Here is an 8,510-nt window from a genome sequence, read left to right as displayed (position 1 = left end):
GACTGCTTCTAGTATGGGTACAATGTTGTCAAAATGCATACTACGAGATTGACCTCTTTTCTGATTGGCTGCCAAGTTTCATTCATATCCATTCACGAGAAGCGGCGTGAGAGCGAGTTGAAGACAACAACCTTTGCGTTAGTGCGTCCCACGAAACACCCCCGCTGCGGGGGCCAAAAATCGGCAGAACAAAACGCTCTCGGTGGGCATTGCTACTGTTTGTGCCGCTTCGATTTAACAGTTATAAATGAGGCCGAACTACTTCGAAGGCAACTTTTTCATCACAAGAAAATTAATTAGAGGAAATTTGGAGGTGAATCGGCTTCGTCCCCACCATCAACAAGAATTAAACTAAGAACAAAGAGATGGAAAACAAAGGTAATTTTTCTCGTTTGAATGGTTCTCTAAATATCGTGGCTCACTGTGAGTATAGAAAAATCATCACTGTTTAGTTCTTATAGCTTGCTATTTGGTGATAAAGAACTGGAAGCAACCTGAGCCCCACCCAAATTTTGGTCCACCCACCGCCACTGCACGGCACATGACTTGTCGGCATGTGCCGTGCCACAGGCTAATACCCCTCTCTCCATAGGCCATCATAGCACGACATCACAACCATGGATCCGTCTGATAAAGATACTCTGATCATGTTAGCAATTCTAAATAATCGGAAAAAGAAGAGGAAAAAGCGGATCATGTGGTGAAGAGAACATTTTCTATTGAGGAGTGGTAGAGGAGAGTTTCATCGAACTTTCAGCTCCTTGATGAGACGTAGAGATGAGACATTGTTCTTCAACTACCTAAGAATGTACAGAACGTATGATGAACTGAAGAACACAAAGAAGCGATCGGTGTCTCACAAGTTCAATAATTTCTTTCTTGTAGTCCTCCATTTTGGCAGCACACGACACAAAAAACGAGCAATGCAGCAAAGCAAGGCGCGCAATGTTTCGTCGTGGCTGTGTCGTGCCGTCAATGGAGTGTGCAACTCGAAATGGTTGTGTTTAATTTTATTTCGCATGCGTGCCATGTTGTGCTGTGTGCCGCGTGCCGTGTGCCGTCTATGGAGGGTCTGCCTTCTTTAAAAGCAAAGTAGAATCTAGCTGTAAAGATAAAACAGGTGGGGGGGGGGGGAATATTAACTCCCAGCAGTTTTGCCTATTTTAGCTTTTCCTTTTGTGTTACAAGTTACAGGGGTCCTCCATACCTGTCCAGCCTCCTGCTCTTTCTACTTCTACTCCAGATGGACATATTAGGCTATAAATCTATATATATATATATATATATATATACAGTCGAACCTGCCCTGACGGCCACCTCTATAAAACGGCCACCTGTACAAATGGCCACTTTCCATTCCCCTCCCTTGCGTTTTTTCTATATAATTTAACTGTGTAAAACAGGCACCCGTCCAACGCAGCCGCGGCCACCATAATTTAACACACAACCCCTATTATACTAAGCAATAACACTTGTCTTAGACGGTCACCTTAGTGACTCCATTACGTTTTGTCATAAATTGTGCATTGACCCCTGGCGTTGTGGGCGAGCCGTCATAATTCAATCACCTGTCGTTGTTGTTATGTAGTCCCTCCAACCGATCATGTTGCGTAGGCCCCTCCCACTGTTGACCAATAGCTACCAATTTTCAGCTGCTGGTGAGGTAAGCGTGTGGTCCCTCATAACCCATAAGCCCCGCCCAGAACTCATACACAAATCGTAAGTGAGATGAGTGGTTACTGTTTACCCAGTCTGTAACAAAGTAACAAAGGAGGTCAACATGAACTTGTGACAGAAGCGTCGCTCGTTCTCCGAGTGGTGGCGACCCATGTGTTAGCTTTAACATGGGACTCGGTCTTCCTTGTCTGATACATTTCGTTTTATTGTCACCCTTGTGCAAAATCAGCGACAAAATAAAAATTACAAACGAAATACAAACCAACAACAACAACACGAACAAAGACAACATAATGGGTTACTTTCGATTGGGACCTCAGATGGGAATGGTTTGTTTTCTTTATCTTGATCAGTCCTGCCTAAGACGGCCACCTGTCTTATACGGCCACTTTTCTCCTTGACAATGGGTGGCCGTCTTACACAGGTTTGACGGTATATATATATATATATATATATATATATATATATATCAATCAATCAATGGAAAGGGAATTGGATGGTCTTTCAGACCTAGCCAATAGATGTCATATTTGTATTTGTCAAGCTTTCTTGAGGTGTGACATAATTTCCGTGTTACTAAAACAAAGTGACAATTTGGACTCATTCAATAAGGCAAAAATTTTATTTGGACTCTGAATCGAGTCCAGCATGACGTCCCTTCCGACTTCCGACCCTTGTTCCTAAATATTTTTGCATTTGTGAAACATTTTTTAATTATAATGATAACAGTCGAAACGTGAACCTTGACTCGATCTTGATCTAAATTGACCCTCCCTGCATCATTAGTATGAAAGAACAACCTCGCCAAGTTGAGTTGACCTTGCCGGGGGCAAAGTTAATTATGTCGACCAATGAGATTGCACGTAACGATCACACACTCTCGGCTTGTTGGGGGGAGAGATGTTGGGAAGAGGCAACGACTGTCGATTTTGGCGATGTGATTTTTACAAAATAATTACAATTACAGAAAAACTAGAACACACAACAAAATGAAATTAAACATGTGGAAAGACAAATGGTGGTTGAAGATATGATAATGCTGTAGTGGTTGTGGAAGTAATGATGATGCTGTAGTGGTGGTGGAAGTAATGATGATGCTGTAGTGGTGGTGGAAGTAATGATGATGCTGTAGTGGTGGTGGAAGTAATGATGATGTTGTAGTGGTGGTGGAAGTAATGATGATGCTGTAGTGGTGGTGGAAGTAATGATGATGCTGTAGTGGTGGTGGAAGTAATGATGATGCTGTAGTGGTGGTGGAAAGACCCTGAGTTGTCGGTTACCGTGTACTGAGACACTGCCATTGGGCAATGAGAGTGCAGTCTTTTGACTTTTGACACAATTACACAGTCCTAGTAGGTAATATTCCCTAGTTCTAATTCTGGTTTTACGTAAAAATCCCGCGAGGACAGTTATGTTATATAACCTCCTTACACTCACATTTAACTCACTTACAAGCTGGGTCCAAATAAATAAAGGCCGGCACCATTTCTCCGAACGTTCGGGAAAATAAATCTGGGCACTATTTCTCCGAACACTCTGAAATCATATCCTTTCCCGCAAATTTTGGATATGTATAAAATTATATTATATGCCTACCAAAGATTGTTCGTATACAATATGGTTCAATCGGTCCAAAAAATGTCCGTATTTATATAAAGAAATGCTACGGTTCCAAACAGTTTTTCGCTACAGATATGACGTGTTGCCTATGAAGGGTGCTGCTCTTAAACTGAATGTGTTGTGTTCACTCGTGTGCTGTCTAGATCTAGATCTATGGAGGGTTATTGATAACGACACCTAAAACTAGCATCTGCGTTTGTCGTGGCCGCGACCAATCTATCGTGGCTCGATTTTTTGGCTTTTTTTTTGTCCCTGTCAAATTTGTAAAAAAAAAAAAAAAAGAAGAAAAAAAAAAGAAACCGAACCTCTTTACTTTTGAAAGAAAGTTCACTTAGCCTCACTTCGTCTCTTTCTCTCTTGTCACCACGTTGATTTGTTGAATACGTTACAGTTACATACGATTTGTATTGCTGTTCCTCTTTTATTTTTCCCTCTTTGTGCTGTTTTATTTTGTTGGTGTGTCATTTTTTTTTTTTTTAATTGTTATTATTCTGATGTGTTGTTTTTCTATCACTTTTTTTGTTGTGGAAGGGGGGGGGGGCGGTGTAGTATAGTGTAACGTCATTCAATTGGATGTTCCTACCCTCATTAGATTCTATATATACATGTATGTATAATATATAGATTTAAATGTGCTATGTTAGAGTGTTCCACCAAAACCGATTACATGTACTGACACTGGCAGGCCCCTTGTGTGTGATTCCATAATTTACATGTAATATCCTGTACTTTAAAAAAAAATTACGCACATTTCGGGTTAAAACAGCCAATCTTCTTCTTCTAATTTTGATTTCATTCTGTTGTGAAACCTTTCTTTTTCACGTTTTTACACTCATCTAAAAATCTCTAGACTAGCTCTTGAAAATTGAAATAGATCTAGACCCAAAAATGTGCTTCTTCCCAAACATCGCAGAATGGCAAAGGCAGAATGAAAGTTGGCGCCGAACTCTCGCAATAAATAGGCAAAAAATCACGAGACCTGAAGCCGGAAAGCGTTGGGAGAAATAAAGATCGGCACTATTTCCCCGAACGTTCGGAGAAATAGTCACTTGGATAAATAAAACACTTTATTTGGACCGAAGTCCGAATCTAAGATAAAAAATGTGATTGGACTGAAGTAGGACTAAAGCTGAACAGAAATGGGACTGGCCCAACAATCAGAAATGGGACTGGCCCAACAATCAGAAATGGGACTGGCCCAACAACCAGAAATGGGACTGGCCCAACAATCAGAAATGGGACTGCCCCAACAAACAGAACGAAGGAAAAAAATGTGTGACAATTTAGAGTTGACATTACGGGGGGGGGGCTCTCGTGGCCTAGAGGTTAAGGTGTTTACCTCTCATTCAAAAGGTACCGGTTTTGAATCCGGGTGGCGACGAAAAAATTTTCTTCCCTAAAATTGTCTTCTTTCACCTCCTTTCCTGCTCTCAAGCAAACAGCTTTAATACAGTCCATGCCGGCTTTAAGCACGGTCATCGGGAGAAAGCTTAAGCGTGCTTAAAGCCGAAGCGTGCTTAAGTGCGAAGTAGACATAATCCAGAGATTTTCTTGTAGAAAATTCCTGTGCTATTTCCCTTTGTTTGTAAGTAGGCCTATAGCGGTCCCGCAAAAGTGTGCACTGTTATTTAGACACCCGCCATGGTAGTTTTTGTTTGCTTGTTTGTTTTTGTTTTGTGGTCGAATGGGAAATGAAAACTTAATTTAGACGGCCTGTCACGATACAGCACACTAGGCCTACTGTAACACACTGCCTGTGCGTACCATTGCCCGCTGTGCCACTCATACATGTACTATGTACCACCGCATGTGATACACAATCAGGATTAATGGGTAGCGAGGGTCGAAGGTGATATCGCAGCCAGCCTCCCTTTTTCGTCTCCCCGACTCTCTTTGTATTCTTTTTTGGTCGTGTTTAGCTTTGCCCTAGGCCTAGGCTGGATCCTATGTCCGTGCGCACGGCTGTGTGCATCTCTCTGCCTTCCTCTCCGCCCGTGTGAGTGTGTGTGTCCATCACTTGCGTTCTTTGTGTTTCTCTTGACACACTCACTGCTGCGGTGTAGACTGTGTTCGAACTTCGATGGGTCATCATGAAAATATTGACTGTCTTGTAAATGAAGCGTGCTTGAAGCCGAAGTTACCGTGCTTAAAGGCATGTAATTTATATAGCAAAAATTCGGTAAGAGCCGTTTAGTGTGCTTGAGTCCGAAACGTGCTTAAGGCCGGCGTGCTTAAAGCCGGCAGGGACTGTATCCAGTTACTCGATCTATCTAAATTGACCCTTCCTGCATCATTCAATTAGTTTGAACAGAACAACCACGTTGAGTTGACCTTGTCACACATTTTTTTCTTTTCTTCTTTGGGACTGTTGGGGCAGTCCAATTTTTGTTTATGCATCTATTTTTAGTAAGGCCGGCTCTATTGGGATATGCTGTGTATTTGGATAGGACTGTCCAAAGTGGAAAGACTGCACTCTCCTTGCCCTGTGGCAATGTCTCAGTACACAGGAACTGACAACTCAGGGTTTTTCTCTTCTGTCGTCTGCTTTCGTCTCCACTTTCTGCCCCCACCCCCTCACCTCCTTTGCCCCCTCCACTGGGCTCCTGACTCTTTCTGCAGCCTTTCTACTGCTACTCCTTGGCTCCTTCTTACTGCTGTCTTTCAGCCACACCCCTGATCTTCTGGTAGGAAAGATCTACACCTAGCCTTCTTGGACAAGGGCGAAAAATCTGAGGTCCCGTATGCAAGTTGCGTATGTTAAAGATCCTTTGGTGGTCTAAAATCGATAAGAGTAGGCTGCTGTTGCCACCCGGGCAAAGTTCAAAATTTCCTACCCATTGAAAATGCTTAACTCGCCGAGCACCACTCCCGCACCATATGCGGTCCGGTAAAATTCATGTCGTGGACCGCGACCACCGCGTATGCATGTTCCATTATAATTGACTCTAAAGTAAACCCAGCAGTTGAAAAATTCTTGCAAATAGCCCCAGTTGTTTAACAGGATATGAACAGGCTAGTTCATTGTGGTTTGTGTGTACCACTTTTAGTGCGAATAAACGGGTTATTTGTCCAACAGACTGAACAACTGAAAGTAAGGAACTTCTGTGGAGTTTGTTGTTGTTTCTCGTGAGCGACGCGTGGCTCGGCGAGGGGTGTCCATGTTTATTGAAACTCTCGATAACTTTGGTGAAGATTTCAGTGACCGTGAAGTATCAGATAGATAAGTTCATCAATCAAAATGTGAATTGGTCTAGCATTGATGAAGATGGCGGAGAGAATGACATTAGACCTAGAATCCTAGATCTAGACCAACATCGTCTCTCGATCGGGAATCTGACTCGTCAGCGAGTACGCAGCTTGGTCCGGCTGGGGATGATGATAGATCTAGCCCCAGTACCAGTTGAAATCCGCCCTCAAAGTGGAGAAGATCTAGATAGATCCATGTAGCCAGACCTGGGACATCTGGTCATGACAGATCTAGTCCTAGCACTAGCACTGACAATGAAAATGATTCTTGGTCTGGCACCGACGATTTTTATGTATTTTTTTATATTTTTCAAAGTTAATTATCACTTACATTTTTCTGCTGTTTCACTGTACACACTAATGCTTCATTCTCTTACACTCAAAAACTGCCTCAACCATTTTGTGTAAGTTTAGTAAATTTACTGCTTTTTCACATCATTTCCCTTTTTTTTTTTTCAAATTTTGTTTTAGGGGGGAAATTTGTCCCAACTTTCTGTCTCTTACTTTTTTTTGTCTTTCACAAAATGTGTTTATTGAGAGTGTTGTACCAGTATCTTCACAAAATGTGTTTATTGGGAGTGTTGTACCAGTATCTTCACAAAATGTGTTTATTGAGAGTGTTGTACCAGTATCTTCACAAAATGTGTTTATTGAAAGTGTTGTACCAGTATCTTCACAAAATGTGTTTATTGAGAGTGTTGTACCAGTATCTTCACAAAATGTGTTTATTGGGAGTGTTGTACCAGTATCTTCACAAAATTTCAAAGAAATAGCCTTTCATTTCAATTTTTTATGAATATTCAAAAAGTGGGGGATATGGGTGGCCCCTGGGGCTTGGAGGCAAATCGCGGCGTGGTGCTCAGTGAGTTTATGCGTCCAGCGCACGCATATGACCTTATGCAGTTGTGAGCTCTGTAAAACACGAACCAAAAAAAAAAAAAAAATTAAGAAAGAAAAAAAAGACAATGAGAGATTAGAGGTGTAAATCGAACATAATTTTCCAATCTCTTCAGCCCTTGAAGAAAAGTCCAAGCACTTCCCACGTTATAAGTTTACTTTCCGTTGAATAATAGTAAAAGGTGACAGATCTAGTCCACTCGCAAGGGAAACTCCGGAGGATGACAAAACTAGATAGTGAAAATACGTTATTTATTTTTGGGCCAATCACATAGGTGTACGAGGTGCTTTCTATTGCTTCATTCTCTCAGCAAACGTGTGTGACCTACAAATCCCCATGGGATTATTCCAAGCCCGTTCATTGGTCACTTGAAATAGCGCTATGGTGTGGGCGTGCAACTGGTTGTTTTTCTCTCTGTTCCCCTGCAACATGGTGCTGGGGGTGTTCACATCTCAAAGGGACAAAAAGAAAAGTTTTTTTCATTGTGGAACATGTTAGATTGAATTACATTATATTTTATGGTTGGCATGGTCTAAAGTCATCAAAGAAAGCTTTGCCATTATTTAGTCAGGCTGCCGACATATTCTGAAAGATTCCATGCTGGGAAGTGAGGGTAATATGTACAGCAACATTTAAATGATAACATAACAATGACTAGGAAGTAGTTAATAAATCTGACTGCACCAATGATTTCTCCACCCGAAAACACCACGGCTAGCCAAGTTTCTCTCCACTCTCCAACACTCCATTTAATTACTGAGACATCCTTGATTTTCTTACAGAATCTGCTTACGTGGTCGACGTTTTAGGAGTGTTTTCCCATATGTGGCTCATCCATATTTTGCCGACCTTTCCACCTCCAGAACTGTTTTATTTTTTAACCTTGAGCAATCGCTTACTCTACTTAAATGTTTTAGGATTGGTTGGTTCTCTTGAGATCCAAGGGTAAGGAGTTCCCTCCCCCTCCCCCCCTCGCGCTCCTCTCCATTGCCTTCCCCTCCCCTCCCTCTCGCCGTCCCCTTCCCTTCCTCTTCCCCCTCAATGTCACACAAACTAACAAGTGGTTCTT

This window comes from Aplysia californica, unplaced genomic scaffold (genome assembly GCF_000002075.1).
Source record: "Aplysia californica isolate F4 #8 unplaced genomic scaffold, AplCal3.0 scaffold01743, whole genome shotgun sequence".
NCBI lineage: Eukaryota > Metazoa > Mollusca > Gastropoda > Aplysiida > Aplysiidae > Aplysia > Aplysia californica.
The sequence above is the reverse complement of the archived record's forward strand: the minus strand, read 5'-3'. Positions refer to the sequence as shown.